The sequence below is a fragment of the Nicotiana sylvestris genome, chromosome 11 (assembly GCF_000393655.2).
Source record: "Nicotiana sylvestris chromosome 11, ASM39365v2, whole genome shotgun sequence".
NCBI lineage: Eukaryota > Viridiplantae > Streptophyta > Magnoliopsida > Solanales > Solanaceae > Nicotiana > Nicotiana sylvestris.
In genome coordinates this window covers 166,208,154-166,226,404 of record NC_091067.1, presented here as the reverse complement: position 1 = coordinate 166,226,404, position 18,251 = coordinate 166,208,154, and the positions used below count along the sequence as shown (strand labels likewise).

General features: G+C 41.1%; 1 long non-coding RNA gene across 1 annotated transcript; it reads left to right on the top strand.

Moving 5' to 3' along the window:
• The first annotated feature begins 1,463 nt into the window (after positions 1-1,463).
• Positions 1,464-17,802, top strand: LOC104232076 (uncharacterized). The gene is made up of 3 exons (XR_011403861.1): positions 1,464-2,093; positions 14,310-14,436; positions 17,297-17,802. It is a non-coding gene; the product is annotated as an uncharacterized lncRNA (long non-coding RNA).
• Positions 17,803-18,251: the final 449 nt, after the last annotated feature.

Genomic DNA, 18,251 nt, shown 5'->3' with positions numbered 1-18,251 from the left:
CTTATATTTAATGTCGATTGTTTTGCATGGTTGCACGAGGATATGACAGGTATCCTGACGGAGGTATCCGTGCACAAGTTAAGCTTGGATCCCAACATACCTCCAGTAAGACAAAAAAAAGCGCCCTATTGCCAAAGTTACGAATAAATTTGTCAAAGAAGAGGTAACCCGCTTGCTTAATATCGGTTCGATCGGAGAAGTAAGATATCCGGAATGGCTAGCGAATGTAGTATTAGTTCCTAAGATGAACAATAAATTTCGCATGTGTGTAGATTATAAGGATCTTAATAAGACGTGCCCGAAAGACTCGTTCCCACTACCAAATATCGATCAAATGATTGATGCCACGACTGTGCACGAGTTAATGAGTTTTCTCGATGCTTATTCCGGGTACAACCAAATCAAGATGAGCCCAGAATATCAGGAAAAAACTTCGTTTATAACAAATTTCGATACATATTGTTACAATGTGATGCCCTTCAGTTAAAAAACGCTGGAGCCACTTATCAACGGCTCGTGAACAGGATTTTTGAAAATTAAATAGGTAAAACTATGGATGTTTATATAGGCGATATGCTCGTTAAGTCTTGAATGTAGGTGACCACCTTAAAATATTTGCAAGAAACTTTTGACATCCTGAGGAAGCATAATATGGAACTTAATCCTGAGAAGTGCGTGTTCGGGGTTAGTTCTGGTAAGTTTCTAGGATTTCTTGTCTCACAAAGTGGAATTGAGGTGAACCCTGATAAAACAAGTCCATAGAAGGCATACCAGATCAACTATCAAACGTAAAGAAAGTCCAAAGGCTTACGAGAAGATTGGTAGCTTTGAGCAGATTCATTTCTTGATCATAAGAAAAATGTCATCGCGTCTTTGCTTTGTTCCAAAAAATAATTTTGAATGGACACTGGAATGCCAGCATGCTTTGAGGGATTTGAGGAAGTACTTGTTGTGAGCTCGTGATTTTTGCCTCACATGAATTACTCCTACAAAACTCTTTTTCTTTAATTATTTTCTGTTCTAGGAATTATTATAGAATTTTCCTGATTTTTTTGCATTTTTGTGTGCATATTTAATTCTGTCTAAATCATAAAAATACAAAAAGATATTGCATCTCCATTTAAGATTTGATTTTACATTTTTAGATTAATTAATTAATTTGTTGTTTTACAAAAATAAAAAAAAAGCGTATTTTGCATTTTTTAATTTTTAATTTTTGTAATTTTATTTTAATTTGGTATTCAATTAGGTGTGATAATTATTATTTAGAGATAATTAAGTTAATTTGGTAGAATAATTTGATTTAGGAGTTAATTTAGGAATTTAGGCTAGGAAATATGTTCACCTAACTAATTAAGAAACTTTTAAAGTGATGGAGTTCATAATATACTAATTGATAATTTAAAGAAAATGATTTGAGTGGAATCAAATATAAAAATGGGGAAAGGGCATTTGTGAATAGGGGTGTGCACTAATCTACTGCATATTTAGAAAGGGGGCTAATTGAAAGATGAGGGGGCAGGAGCACCCTCTGTTCATTTTCTTCAAAAAATAAAAAGAACAGACTCCATTATTCTTCTTATTCATTTCTTTTCCAAACCTTGCCTTCTCCATTTTCTTTAAAATCAGATCATTAGACCTAGAAAATTGGAGAAGCTTTCTCAAAAAAGACAGAAGCAGCGCTCTTGAATAGAAAAACGAGCATCTCTTCCATCTTCTCTCTCACGATCCCTCTCGATTCCCATCGGAAAACATACTCACACACGCTTGAATTTGATAAGAGAGGAAGTTTTCAATTCAAATTTCAGATCTAGAAAAATCAAAAAAAAAAGAAAGAGGGATTTAAGGGCTGTTCAAATTTCTGCTACATGGTTTGCTTGTTGTTGGGTTTCTGAGGCCTGTGAAATTGAAACTTGTTGTTGTAACTGTTGGAATCGTTTTCTGAGCTTCATCCGAATCAGTAGTGGCCTCGATTTGGTTCGTTCATTTCAGTTATCTCATTGTGTAATTATCGCTATGGAAATTGTTGCTGGAGTTACATTTGCTGATTTCTACCATATTTGAGCTTATTTCAGTGTTTCACTTGCAATTAGGTAAGTTCATCTCCTATTTTATCATTCTGCTCTTGAGTTAAGTGTTTCTTCTTCTTTTTATATGCTTCCATATTATTTGTCTATGATTTTTGGTGATGTTTGTCGAGTAATATTGTATTCTGCAGTTCTGCTAATTGCAATCTAGGGTAATGCTATAAACTATTGTGCCATTTCCCTTATATGAAGCCTGTAGTTCTCAATTTGTTTTTGTTGACAGCTGACTTAGACTAATAAACTTTATAGAATGTGAAATATTGGGTTTACTCAAGGTGGTAGCTTGTTTAGCTCAAAATGCATACTTTCCTGAGGCATATGTTTTTTTTTTTTTTTGAAATTTAATGTTATAAGCATTAGGAGCTGTGTTTGGCATGGTTTAACGCATATTACAGAAAATATTTTCCTTGGTAAAAGCATCTTCTACTGTTTGGATGTTGTTAAGATGTGGATAATATTTTATTTTTTTTGCAAAAAGAAAACATGTTTTCACCAAATGGGGGAAATTGACTTACATTGATACTGTTACGCAACGCCTTCCTGATGATCTTTGGAAGGGCAACGTAAAGCTAAGCAACCGATGTCAGTGCGGTTGCTGTCCGCCAATGAGGTCCTCGCCGCACGCTAGACTAGATTGTCAGTACCGTGCGGGAAAACCAATGTCGTGGGCAATTGCGGAAGCTGAGAGAGAATTGGGTTTTGAATGCTGATGATGATTTTATTGATGACTGAAAATGATGATTACAATGATATGGTGTCGAGGGGGAGAGACACCAGAAAATGCTGATTGAAATGTTTGATTGTTTGGTCCCCCTTAATAATGCTTAAAAAAATAAACCAACATTACAAGACTAGTCCTAATGAAGCTGTAGAAGCACACTGAAATGAAAATGATGAAAACTAGCTTATAATTACAATGAAAAGGACTTAGATTATTACAAGGAAAAACTAAGTCCGATGGCAGCATCTTTGTCTTGCGGGTCTGCGCGCGCGTTGCTGTGGGCGCGCGCGACACTTGATGTGCTGGCCTGAGGCTGGGCACTGGTGCTTGGCATCAGGGTCTGTGCGCGAGGCGCTGATGGAATGGGCCTGCAGCTGGGCGCTGGCGAGGCATCAGGATCTGCGCGCGCGGCATTGTCAGGGCGCGCGGCGCTGTTGTCATTGGCCAGCCCTTGGGCGCTGGCGAGAGGCATCGGTGGGGCGACAGAGGCACATGCGCGCTTGTCACTTGGCGCAGCCAAGACCACGGGGCCGACCATGGCGCTAGGCATTGTGAGGCTTGCTAGGCCGCCATGGGGCGCGGCCAAGGGGTCATGGGGCATGTCTGGAAAGCAGCCCATGACATTCTCCCCCACCTGAGTTGGCGCCGTCCTCGGAGCCTTATGATGATGATGATGATGATGATGATGATTCTGATGGTTGTTGGATGGGAGGTCTGCGCCCCTCTGTTGTTTGAGCTTGCTGTTGTAGCGAAGCAATGATTTCATGCGGCTGACATGGAAGACTGGATGGATCTTCCACCAGGATGGAATTTTCACCTGGTATGTGGACTTCCCAATGCGTTTTTCAATGGGCAGGGGCCCGATGTATTTTTGTTGCAGCCGAGGGTCATGGGTCCTTTCTGCAAACAAGTACCGCTTTGGGATGCATAGCATTACTTTGTCCCCTGGTTGATGTTGGGCAAAGCAAAGATTTTGTTCGGTGAACCTTTTTGCCCGCTCTTGGGCCCTGATGAGATAGCTCCGCACTATCTCCATGTTGCGCTCCCATTCGCTCGAGAAGTTGGCAGCTCGAGGAGATTTCGGCATGGTTGATGCATTCACCGTTTGCGGGAGAAGCGGTTGCTGTCCGGTAACAATTTCAAAAGGGCTCTTGTTTGTATGATGGCTCTTTTGAGAATTGAAACACAGTTGAGCAGCATCCAGGAGCTTCACCCAATGCTTCTGTGATCCGGTTGCGAAGTTGCGGAGATATTCCTCCAGCATGTCATCGAACCGGTCTGTCTGGCCATCCGATGGTGGATGGATGTCTGTGTTGTGACTCAATGTTGACCCAAAGCACCTGAAGAGATGGGTCCAGAAGTTGCTAGTGAAGCGTGAGTCGCGCCTACTAACAATGTTTTTGGGCAGGCCCCAATGTTTGACAATGTGCGAGAAGAAGAGTCGAGCTGTATCTTCTGCTGAGATGTTTTGCGGGGCTGCTATGAAAGTTGCATAGTCTGAGAACTGATCTATGACAACCATGATGGATGCAAGATTGCCGACTTGGGGCAATCCCGTGATGAATCTGAGGGAAACACTTTCCCATGGTCTCTGAGGGACATGTAATGGCTGCGAGGGTCCCGGCTGTGATGAGTGATCCGACTTGTCCTTGTGGCATGGCTGACAAGTCTTCACACGATGATGAGCGTCACCAGTCTTTTGAGGCCGATGACATGATGACTGATTGTTGCTGCGAAGGGTAGCCTGAACCTGAGGTTCATGTCTGTTGACTACCTTCTCCAACTGCATGGCCGAGATGTTTTCAGCGGCCATCTTTATGGGAAAGCATGGTATGGTGCAGGGCTTGGCCCCGTTTTCTCCCATCATCAGGAGCATGTTGGCAAATGGTACTGGAATGGTGTTGGTTTGCCTCATGAACTCCAAACCCACTATGATGTCGAAGTCATCTATGATTGCGATGCGCAGGTCGATGCTTCCTTTGTATGGGCCAAGTTTCACTGGGACATTTGTAGCTGTTCCACCCAATGTCTGAGGTGGTGAGTTGATAGCCTTGACGCGGCCTTTGCTCTTTTGTACCACAAGACCTAGGCGCGCTACTTGCGTTGATGACAAGTAGTTGTGGGTGGCACCCGTGTCTATCAATGCGTGAAGGGGCTTGCCGTTCACTTTCAATTCGACGAACATGAGGGTCCTCGCTTGTTTAGGAGGTCCTTCGTCCATCTTTTCTTTCCCTTTCCTGGTGATCGGGACTGATGTTTTCTTAGGAGGACATGCACTGGTCCCCGCTAAGGCATGAGGGATAGAGCCAACAATTGCATTGAAGGCGCCTACCTGGTTGTCTTCAGATGTGTCTGATGCATCTGTCTCATCCTCGACAGTCTGATGAGCATTGACCTTGATGTTTGGGCATTCATTGTTCCAATGTGCCCCGCCGCAATGACGGCATTCTGAGGGAGGCTTTCTCCCCTGATTGTTGTTGATGGATGCAGCACTGTTGCTGTTGGAGGGAGGAGTCTTAGTTTTGGATGCACTCCGATCTCCCCCACTTTTGCTTGGGCCACCATTGCTGGGATGGTGCCCGTTGAATCCCCCTCGGACAGACGGCTGGGGCCTGTCGTTCTGAGTTCCCAAATGATAATCGCCAAGGCATTCTGCAGCTTGAATGGCCTTGGGCAGGGTGTCTACCCGTTGTCGCTGTAGTTCCATACGGGCATGAGGTTTCAAACCTTCTATGAATGCGAAGAGTTTGTCTTTGTCCCCCATGTCGCGTATGTTTAGCATGAGTGCGGAGAATTCGCGCACGTACTCCCTCACTGATCTGGTGTGGCGGAGGTCCCGTAGCTTTCTCCTGGAATTGTATTCCACATTTTCGGGAAAGAACTGCAGGCGTATGGCTACCTTCAATTCGTCCCATGTCTGAAGAGTATCTTCACCGGCCTTGATGGCTTCGTGTTTGACCCGCCACCAAAGTTTGGCATCGCCCTGAAGATACATGGCAGCAGTCGCTACCTTTTTGGATTCCTCCAAATGGCCCACGGCATCGAAGTATTGTTCGATGTCGAAGATGAAGTTTTCCACTTCTTTAGCATCCCGGGATCCGTCGTATGGCTTTGGCTCCGGTATCTTAAGCTTTTGTGGAATGGGGGTGAGGTTTGCTGCACCCCTGATGTGATGGTCGCCTTCTCGAAGTAGGCTCTGTAAGGCAGCATTGACAACGTTGAGCAAACCAATGTCGTGAGCAATTGCGGAAGCTGAGAGAGAATTGGGTTTTGAATGCTGATGATGATTTTATTGATGACTGAAAATGATGATTACAATGATGTGGTGTCGAGGGGGAGAGACACCAGAAAATGCTGATTGAAATGTTTGATTGTTTGGTCCCCCTTAATAATGCTTAAAAAAAATAAACCAACATTACAAGACTAGTCCTAATAAAGCTGTAGAAGCACACTGAAATGAAAATGATGAAAACTAGTCTATGATTACAATGAAAAGGACTTAGATTATTACAAGGAAAAACTAAGTCCGATGGCAGCATCTTTGTCTTGCGGGTCTGCGCGCGCGTTGCTGTGGGCGCGCGCGACACTTGATGTGCTGGCCTGAGGCTGGGCACTGGTGCTTGGCATCAGGGTCTGTGCGCGAGGCGCTGATGGAATGGGCCTGCAGCTGGGCGCTGGCGAGGCATCAGGATCTGCGCGCGCGGCATTGTCAGGGCGCGCGGCGCTGTTGTCATTGGCCAGCCCTTGGGCGCTGGCGAGAGGCATCGGTGGGGCGACAGAGGCACATGCGCGCTTGTCACTTGGCGCAGCCAAGACCACGGGGCCGACCATGGCGCTAGGCATTGTGAGGCTTGCTAGGCCGCCATGGGGCGCGGCCAAGGAGTCATGGGGCATGTCTGGAAAGCAGCCCATGACACATGAATCATTTTTCTTTACAATTGTTAACTCGTCCATTTTCTTGCTTCAACCAAGGCATAACAGTTTCCATCTTTATACTCAATATTATCATAAAACACCTCCCGGATGTCCCAATTCCATATTATACTATTGTGATGTGTTGTAAATTGTGTTCTGAAACAATATTTCCATGTTCACTCAGAAAGGTATTTTCTAGATCAAGTTAGAGTATTGGGTGATAAGATCGTAACTTATATCAACAGTAAAATTCATGGGATGTGCCACAAGGTTTCTACTTTTCAGAACCAAAGCTTTACATGAAAGAAATAATCTTATGAGCATCCGTAGTTTGTTTTAGTTGAGTAAAGCCCCTTTGGAATAATTTGAGGTGTGTCATGCCAAATAAAATTCCAAAACCCATGACCCTCACTTAATTAATTCTAACTCTTTAGATCGAGGTGTGCCATTAGTTGAATTTTTCATGGCCCTCACAAATTTGAAAGTACATAGCTGCTTTAGGCGCGTGGTTTAAATAATTTACCTTCCTAAACTTGAGTGCGCATTTCATGTGACCCAAATCCAAATCTCACAACGTTAAATAAAATGTGTCTCGGACTGCCGGTGCATTTCATGTGGCGCGGTCCAAAGACGCGTTTTAGATAATGTTGAAATCTTCCTTTAAAAAATAATTAAAAGCGGTTTAATAAGTTTGAATATACCATAGGCTAAAACATGTATTAAAATCAGATAATAGGCCAATTATGATAGTTTAAGCGACCGTGCTAGAACCACGGAATCCGGGGGTGCCTAACACCTTCCCCGGGGTTAACAGAATTCCTTATTCAGAATTTCTGGTTCGCAGACTTCACAAGGAAAGTTGAATTTTCCTCGATTTGGGATTTAAAATAAACCGGTAACTTGGGACACCAGAAAATAAACCTATCCCAAGTGGCGACTCTGAACAAAAATAAATAAATAATCCCATTTCGAATAATGTCACTTAAATTGAAAAAACTCCCTTATACCCGTTCCGGGATGCAGAAAAAAGGAGGTGTGACACTTGTCAAGCCATCCATTGCTCTCAAAACCGAAAGAAGGTAAAATGTTGCTAATTTACCTCGCGGTCTCTGAAGTTGCTGTAAGTACAGTTTTGGTCCGAGAGGACGAAGGTACGCAATACCCTATTTATTATGTTAGCAAAATTTTAACGGGAGCAGAAACTCTCTACCCTCATTTGGAGAAACAGGCCTTAGCTCTCGTAGATGCCGCTCGGAACCTGAGGCCCTACTTCCAGTGCCACCTGATAGCCGTGGTGACTACTTTCCCTTTGCAGAATATTCTCCATAAACTCGAGATCTTAGGAAGATTGGTCGAATGGGCCGTCAAAATGAGCGAATTTGACATAGAATATAAACCAAGGACTGCAATTAAGTCACAAGTATTGGCCGACTTTGTGATCGATTTCAGTCCGGAATTATTGCTTATGGAAACCAAAGAGGCAGTAATGGTGTCGTAATTGACAACGGGGGTTGGGACATTATACATGGACGGAGCTTCCAACGTGAAAGAGTTCGGGCTCGGAATAGTCTTAATCACGCCTTTGGGGGAAACCCTAAGGTAAGCCATCAGAATGGTCCCTTTAACTGACAATGAAGCAGAGTATGAATCTTTGATTGCAGGGCTCGAGTTGGCCCAGGGAATTGACTCCATGTTCACCGAAACCAAATATGACTCGCAGCTGGTGGTAAATCAGGTCTACGGGATCATTGACACCAAAGAAGTATGCATGCAGCAATACGTGATAAAAGTCCAGGCTATGTTGGCACGATTCTAGGAGTGGTCAATTACTCATATTCCAAGGGAGGATAACAAAGATGCCGATGCATTGGCAAACTTAGGATCATCGACGGAAATGAAGGGATCGGAGTCTGGACGGTAGTACAATTGATGAACTCAGTCCTGGATGCGGATAGTTATTATGAGGTAAATTTGACTAATTTGGTCTGGGACTTGTGAAATGAAATCATTGACTATCTAGAGCATGTTAAGTAGCCAAAAGATCCCATAGCATCCCGGGCATTGCGCACCAAAGCAGCGCGATATAGCTTCAAAATATGTTTTAAGTTTATCTACATATTTTAGCCTTTATTTCACTTTTTAGTAGATTTATTTCATAAAATTTTTAAAAAAAAGTACTACGAAAGAGTTACATTTTTTAAGAGTATTAGTTTTATTTTCAGTTACAAAGAAAAAAAAGTTAAAAAAATAGAGTTTTATTTAGTTTAGTGCAATTTTCTAAATCAGAGATTTTCGACAAATAAATATTGAGTGTAGTAATTTTACTTTACTTTTTATTTACTTATTTAGTAAGAGTAGATTACTTTTGCTTATTTATTATCAAAAAATACTACAAAAAAAAGAACCAATTAAAAGTGTTCATTTGCCAAAGATCCTCCTTATATTTCCATAACAGACTCACATGCACCATATTGTTATTCTTTGGAATTGACATCCAAGGCAAACACACACAACCTATATTTATATTGTAGACATATGATTTTTGATCATCCCCAAGATTTTACATATTTTAGTATTTAAATATTTTAGGTCTAATATAGTTATTTCAAATAGTTTTGACTCTTTTACTTTATTTTATCACAAAAAATAAAAATTACAAAAATAGTTTCATTAATGTTTTGTAGTCATTTTTTAATCTTGAAAAAAATACCAAAAATAGGTTTGTTTTGTAACGACCCGATTGGTCGTTTTAAGAATTAATGCCCTAATCCCCTATTAACTGCTTTCCCCGTGTTCATTTCTGCTATTTTGATTTGTCGGGATGTTCGGTTTTGAGTTTCGGAGAATTTTGGGACACTTAGTCCCTAAATGAGACCTTAAGTGTTGGAAGTTTGACCATAGTCCGAACAATGTGAAGACGACCTCAAAATAGAATTTCGATGGTTTTACTAGCTCCGTTGGGTGATTTCGGGCTTAAGGACGTGTTCGGATTGTGTTTTGGAGGTCTGTAGCTAATTTAGGCTTGAAATGCCGAAAGTCGAATTTTTGAAGTTTCCGGTTCGATAGTGAGATTTTGATCCGAGGGTCGGAATGGAATTTCGGAAGTTGAAGTAGCTCTGTAGTGTTGAATGTGATGTGTGTGCAAAATTTCAGGTTATTCGGACGAGGTTTGATAGACTTTTTGATCGAAAGCGTATTTTTAGAGTTGTGGAGTTCTTAGGCTTGAATCCGTGGTTGATTCGTCATTTCGATGTTGTTTTAGGTGTTTTAAGGATTGTTATAAGTTTGGACAGTGGTTTAGACTTGTTTGTGCTTTTGGTTGAGGTCCCGGGGGCCTCGGGATGATTTCGGATGGTTGTCAGAAGAATTGTAAGTGGTTTGAAGCAGCTGAAGTTGCTGATATCTGTCATAACCGCACTTGCGGTTGGGTCACGTAGGTGTGGAGCCGCAGAAGTAGCGGAGCAATAGTAGAAGCGGAAAGGGGAGGAACCAGCAGGGACCGCAGAAGCGTCACCGCATCTGCGTAAGGGTAACCATAGGTGCGGAAGCTAGGCAGAACATATAAATACTTGCCTTCGCGAATTTGAGTTATTTTCACCTCTTTTCAAATGGAAAGAAGCCTTGGGGAGCATTTTCAAGGGACATTTTTAGAGGAGTTCATTAGGGTAAGGTCATTGGTCCTTAAACTCGTTATTGGAGTGATTTTTTATCATTATAAACCTGAAGATTTAAGGAAAATCAGTGGTAATTTGGGGGTTAGGGCTTGACTAATTAGAGGCCTTTGAGTGATGATTTAGGGGATCAATTGAGGTCCGATTTTGGTAATTTTGGTATGACTGAACTTGTGTGAGTGTGAGGATTCTGGAAATATAAATTTTACCTGATTCCGAGAGTGGGCCCAAAGGGCATTTTGGTCATTTTACCTAATTTCGCATATCAGCTTAGAATTTCTTTGTAGAATCAGTTACTTGAAGTGTTATTTATATTATGAAATTGAATTGAATAGATTTGGGCCATTTGGAGTCGAGTACTCATGGCAAGAGCGTGATTTCAGATTGATTTGAGCTGGTTCAAGGTAAGTGGCTTGCCTAACCTTGTGTGGGAGACCTTCCCCTTAAGATTTGGTATATTTGATAATTGAAATGCCTTGTACGTGAGGTGACGAGTGCGTACCTGAGCTAATTGTTGAAAAATCTGGTTTTCTTTAAGTAATTTCAATTGTGTTCCTTTTTCTTGTGTTATACTACTTGTAATTTAAGTCTGTTGTTAGCTTAGAAAAGCATGCTTAATTGACTTAATTGTTTACTTGGTTAAACTGCCTTAATTGCATTATGTGAAGCATGTTAGGTTAGAATTATCTGTTTACTTGGTACGAAATTGAGCTTAATTGAGTATTCCTTGAGTTGTTGCTGCGTGTTTTACTTTGGGACTATGGGACGACATCCCAAGAGATCCCCTGCACGTATTTATGATTTGAGTTGAGGTGAGGGATACCGAGAGATCCCTAGCACGTATATTGTGGATACCAAGAGATCCTCGGGATACCAAGAGATCTCTGGCATATATTGAGGGTACTAAGAGATCCTAGGTATACTGAGAGATCCCCGGTTATTATCCTTGTGAAAAAAGGTATTTCCTTGTGATCGTTTTTGCCTCTGTTTCAATTATTGAGTTCCTTCTTCTTCCTGTATTAAATTCTTATTGTTAGCTTTCAACTGTACTGCTTATCTTATTCTGGCATACCTTATATTTTTATTTTATCTCAGTAGGGCCCTAACCTTCCTCGTCACTACCCGACCGAGGTTAGGCTTGACACTTACTGAGTACCGCTGTGGTGTACTCATGCCTTTTCTGCGCATGTTTTTCATGTGCAGATCCAGGTACTTCGAGGATCAAGAAGTATGATCCTCCGGTGTTCAGTGGGTTAGCATCAACTAATGCCTTAGCATTTCTAGAGAGTGTCACCATATCCTCCGCATTATGGATATATCAGGATTGAGTGGGGTTTCTTTCATTGCCTTCCAGCTTCGAGGAGCCGCCTAGGAGTGGTTGCACACCTATGAGTTAGACAGTCCGGATGAGGCAGCTTCACTCACTTGGACCTAGTTTTCAGATATGTTCCTGAGAGAGTTTGTTCCTCAGAGCCTCACGTACGCATGGCGTGCAGAGTTTGAGCATTTGTGCCAGGGTGCTATGACTATCTCAGAGTATGCTGTCTGTTACACTCGCTTGGCTAGACATTCCTCAGCCTTGGTTTCTACTATTCGTGAGAGAGTTTGCCGATTTATTGAGGGGCTTATTCCCAGCATCAGGTCTAGCATGGCTCATGAGTTGGAGATGGACATTTCTTATCAGCAGGTGGTGAGCATTGCTAGGAGGATTGAGGGTATGCATGCTAGGGAGAGAGAGGAGAGGGAGGCTAAGAGGTCTTGGGAGGAGGGCCATTTTTTTGGTGCCCGTGCCCCAGCAGCAGGTCGTCATGGTAGGGGTTATATGAGTAACCCCATTCATTCAGCTCTTCTAGCAGCCAGTGGTGCTCCAGCTCCTCCTAGGCCTCATGAGCCTTATTATGCACCTCCGGTTTCTAGTGCGCCTCCTGCGCGGGGTGCTTTTAGAGGCCAGTCCAGCCGACCTGGCCCGAGCCAGTCACAGTTGTCACGTCCTCCTAGATCTTGTTTTGAGTGTGGTGACACACACCATGTGGTGAGGGATTGCCCTAGACTTGAGAGGAGTGCGCCTCCATAGACCCCTCAGCCACAACGCACCTCGTAGAGTTCTCAGGCTATGGTTACAGCTCCAGTTGCTACCCCACCTGCTCAGCCAGCCAGAGGTGGAGGTCGGGGAGGTAGAGGTCGCCCTAGAGGGGGAGGCTAGGCCCGATACTATGCCCTTCCTACTCGTACTGAGGCTGTTGCCTCCGATTCTTTCATCGCAGGTATTATACTGGTTTGTCACAGAGATACATCGGTTCTATTCGATCCAGGCTCCACTTACTCTTATGTGTCTTCTTATTTTGCTCCACATTTGGGTGTACCTCGGGATTCTTTGAGTTCACCTATTTATGTTTCTACTCCTGTGGGAGATTCTCTTGTTGTGGACCGCATTTATCGGTCGTGTTTGGTTGATCTTAGTGTTTTTGAGACCAGAGCTGATTTATTGTTGCTCAGCATGGTAGATTTTGATATTATCTTGGGCATGGACTGGTTGTCGCCCCATTATGCTATTCTTGATTGTCACGCCAAAATCGTGACGCTGGCTATGCCAGGTGTACCATGTGTTGAGTGGAGGGGTACTTTAGATCACACTCCCAGTAGAGTTATTTCTTTCCTTAAGGCTCAGCATATGGTTGAGAAGGGGTATGACGCGTATTTAGCTTATGTGAGAGATGTCAATATTGATACCCCTTCAGTTGATTCAGTTCCAGTAGTACAGGATTTTCCTGATGTGTTTCCAGCTGATCTTCTGGGCATGCCTCCTGATAGAGATATTGATTTTGGCATTGATTTGTTGCCGGGAACTTAGCCCAATTCTATTCCTCCGTATCGTATGGCTCCTCCTGAGTTGAAGGAATTAAAGGATCAATTACAGGAATTGCTTGATAAGGGTTTCATTCGGCCCAGTGTATCACATATCTTGTTTGTGAAGAAAAAGGATGGTTCTATGCGTATGTGTATCGATTATGTACTTGATGCACAGTATGTTCCGACCGTATCTTGACTCGTTCATCATTGTCTTTATTGATGATATTCTGGTGTATTTTCGGAGTCAGGAAGATCATGAGTAGCACCTGAGGACAGTGCTTCATAGGGGTGGGCATAAAATCCGAAAAACCGAATTCCGAACCGAACCAAATTAATTTGGTATTTCGGTTTCGGTTTTTTCGGTTTTTCGGTCTAATTCGGTAATGAATTTTCGGTATTTCGGTTCGGTTTTCGGTTTTATAATCTTACAATTTTGGTAAACCGAAATACCGAAAATATCTAAGCGACTAAGCCCAATTACCTATTTTATAGGCCCATGCGGCCAGGCCATGCCCCATCCCCAGCGTCCCACTCCCACCCAGGCCCAGCTCCCCCAACTCCCAACCCAAGCCCAATCCCAATCAATTACCCAAGTCAGACTCAGTTAATACCCAACCCAAGACCCAAGTCGAGAACCAAATTAGGCATTCTCATCAAAGTAGGGCATTAGCCATTAGGGCTTGCTTACTGCTTCAGACTTCAGTGCTTAGGACTGTAGGAGATATCATCGAGAAGAAGAAGACGAGAATCGACTGCGAGTCTAGGATATCACTTATCAGTCTGCGAGTCTAGACGAGAATCGACTGCTTAGGATATCAGTCTACGTCTCTACGAGTTACGACCAGTCGACATTCGAGCTCAAGTCTCATCTCATCTTCACCGATTAACTTCACTACTTTTGTAAGTTTTGTAAGTCTCATCTCATTCTCATGATCTCATCCCAGTAATCGACTACTCTCTGAGGTTTTTTTGAGTTTTTATATTTTTAAGTTTTGAACTTTTTGAGTTCAGAGTTCAGACGCATAAATTTTTTAATTTCTGATTTTCTGCATCAAACTAATTTAGGGTTATAGGCGGCGATTTCCAGCTCGATTCGATTCCTCACTCCTCACAAATTCCGGGCAAACGAAGTGTCGAAGACGCTGCTGTCTTGTTCCAGTGTTCCGAGCTCGATTCAATTTCAATTTCAAAGGTATGTTTCGCTTTCTTTTGGTTGTACTGCTGATTGAATGAACTGCTGTTCCGAGCTTTTTCCTTTAGTAGGAAAATATCATCTGTATCACGTTCATGCTGTTTAATTCATTTGCTTGTATAATAACAGTTGTGAGTACACGACTATGTGTTAGGATTACCATATGATTACTTTGTTTAGGTCTGATTTTTAGAACTTTACCATATGAGCAGAGCAACTAACAATAACAGACTCTCTCTTTGAAAACCATGAAATACAGTATCTTCTAGTATGTTGGCTTCTAGAATTTCAAGAAAAGATTTAGTCACTCTCTTATTCTTTAACCCAGGATCATTTGTTGAACAATAGTCATTGAAACCTTTTGTGTAGATTTTGGTTTCAAAATAACAGTTACTGGAAATTTATGTTTATATTTGTTTAATTTTGTAGGGTAGCAAGGTAGTTAATTTGTTGATTGTTACTGATAGTAAGGTAGTTAATTTGTTGATTGTTAATTTATATTTATATTTGTTTAATTTTGTATAGATAGAAGATACAAGTAAAGTAAGTGATGTTGGTTCTAGTGAAAGTTTACCTATTACGGTAGATAGTAACACCAACACCATTGATACTCAAGATTCCAAGAAAAGGAAAGCAATGCAATCTAGGTCTGACGTTTGGAACCATTTTGATAAATTTGAGGTTAATGGGGTTGGGAAAGCACTGTCGATATTGTAAACAAGCTTATGCTGCTAATTCATCTAAGAATGGAACAACAGGATTGAAGAATCATTTGCTTAGATGCAAAGAATACCCATTTAAAATTGCAGAAGATAATAGTCAAACAAAGATAAATTTTCAGTCTTGCCAAAATGATGAAGGATCAATTTGGAATTTGATCAAAAAGTGGTTAGGAGGGCCTTAATTGAGATGATAGTTACTGATGAACTACCATTTAGCTTTGTAGAAAATAAAAGCTTTATGAAGTTTATGAGAAAAACTCAACCACTATTTCGTCTTCCTTCTCGCAGAACAATAACAAGGAATTATTATGAAGTTTACGGTGAATTGAGGCAAAATCTAAGAAGTTCTTTTAGAGAAGCACAACCAAAAATTTGCCTAACAACAGACACTTGGACTTCATTACAAAGAATAAATTATATGTGTTTGACAGCCCACTTCATTGATAGGGATTGGAAGTTGCATAAAAGAATACTTAATTTTTGCCCTATCACTAGTCATAAGGGTGAAGAGATGGCTAAAGCTATTAGGGATTGTTTGCTTGAATGGAAATTAGACAAGGTTTTCACTATTACTGTGGACAATGCTTCTTCAAATGATGTCACTGTCAAAGAATTGTCTAAACAGTTAGATATGTGGAAAACTAATATGATGAGTGGTAAACATCTTCATGTGAGATGCATGGCTCATATACTAAATCTAATTGTGCAAGATGGTTTGAAAGAACTTGATGCTTCTGTGACACGTGTTAGAAATATTGTGAGGTATGTGAGATCTTCGCCTGCAAGGACCTTAAAGTTTAAACAGTGTTGTGCACATGTAAAGGTAGAATGTACCAAAACGTTGTGTTTGGATGTTCCTACCAGGTGGAATTCCACCTATTTGATGTTGGATACGACACAACACTTTGAAAAAGCCTTTGACAAGTTGCATCTTTTTGATGATGGATTTTCTGCATATCAATGTTCTCATCTTTGTGAAGGTGGTGGTAATGCAGGTCCTCTTGAATCTGATGATTGGGTGAATGTGAGGAATGTGATAGAGTTTCTTGCACGATTTCACGAGCTAACTAAAAAGTTTCAGGTTCACGTTATGTCACTTGTAATTCTCATTTTGAGGATGTATCTGAACTTTATTGTCATTTGAAAATGTGTTTAGCTAGTGAGGATAAGCATTTGAGAAAAATGGCTCAGCAAATGCAAGAAAAGTTCAAGAAGTATTGGGGTGAGCCTGAAAAGATGAATAAAATGATTTTTATTGCTTCCGTCTTGGATCCACGTAACAAATTTGAATATGTTGAGGGAGCACTTGAAGAACTTTTTGGGGAGGAAAAAGGGAAGAAAATAAATGCTGAGGTGTATGCTTATATGAATTCTTTGTTTGGAGAGTATCTAAAAAAGTATTCAACCGAATCTTGTCCTCAATCTCCATCTAGTTCTACTTCATCTAACAACACATCTAATACACCTAGTGGGAGTGTTATAAGTGCATCAAAAATAAGGACTAAGCTTAGCTTGAAGAAACAAAAGGAAGACAATGGAAATGGGGGTGCTAAATCGGAGTTGGATAAATACATTAGTGAAGAACAAGAGCCTTTTAGTGAAGAATTTGATATCTTGAGTTGGTGAAAAACACATGCTCCTAGATTTCCTATTCTTTCGGAGTTGGCTCGTGATGTGTTGGCAATACCAATTTCTAGTGTGGCGTCGGAATGCGCGTTTAGCACTGGTGGCCGTATTCTTGATTCATTTAGGAGTTCATTGACTCCTAAATGTGTGCAAGCTCTTATTTGTCTTCAAGATTGGCTTAGAGAAGAGAAGAATCCTATTAGTGTTGAAGAAGACTTGAAGTATCTTGAGGAACTCGAGCTTTGTAAGCTTTAATATTTTGTGTGTATTTTAATTCAAAATAATATATCATGCTTTTTCATTTGTATGACATATTTGGTCGTATTATCTTTAGATATGGAAAATAATGGAAGCACTACTAGCATTGTTTGATGTATAGTTGCAACTTGCATCTTGAGTGGTAAGTTTAATACTCTATTTGTTTGGTGATAATGATATACTTAATATTTTGTAGTTTTGTTTTATTATCATCAAACTATAATATTCTAACTTATGATTTATATTTTTTTTAGGTTCAAGTGCAATCATGCCCCGTGCTACTGCTCAACGCCCCGTGCTACTGCTCAAGACTGTTTGTTGAGGGATGCCCTCTCTGTTTTTGTTGCACTATGTTTAACTGTTTAAGTGTTAAGACTGTGCAGACTTGCAGTTGGCCAGTTGCAGTGTTGCACTGTGTTTAAGTGTTAATACTTAGGAGTTAAGACTGTTTTTGTTGGACTGTGTTTAACTGTGTTTAAGTTGTTGGACTTGTTGGACTGTGCTAAGTGTTTAACTATGTTTATGTTGTTTAATATAGTTGTGTAATATGCATTGTGCAGTTGGCTAGCTTTTGCCAACTACAGTATACGCCAGATTCATTGCAAGTTTGTATATGACATACAGTATTGACATACAATATTGACTATATGAAATTGTAAGTATACTGGCGTGCAAGTTTGTATAATGTGTATTGACTATATGACATACAGTATTGACTATTGACATTGAGTATACTGGCGTGCAAGTTTGCAAGTTGCAACTGCAGATGTTATTCTTGTTTCAGGCTTTCAGCCATGTGCACATTGTGGTTGTGCAATTGTGCACTGTTATAGTGTTATATATCGAAAAACATATTCTTTTAGAGTGAAAATTTCAATTGTGCATGTGCACTGTAAGCACTTAGCATTGATTGTTCATTGATTATTAAACCGAAATCGTACCGAACCAAAATAAGAAATACCGAACCGTATCGAAATAATTTGGTACGATATTTGGTATACACAATCGATAAATCGAATACCGAAATACCGAACCGAAATTCTTAAATACCGAACCGAAATATCGAACACCCACCCCTAGTGCTTCAGACCTTAAGGGAAAAGAAGTTATATGCTAAGTTCTCGAAATGTGAGTTTTGGTTGGATTCCGTGGCATTCTTAGGCCACGTGGTGTCGAGTGAGGGTATTCGGGTGGATCCGAAGAAAGTAG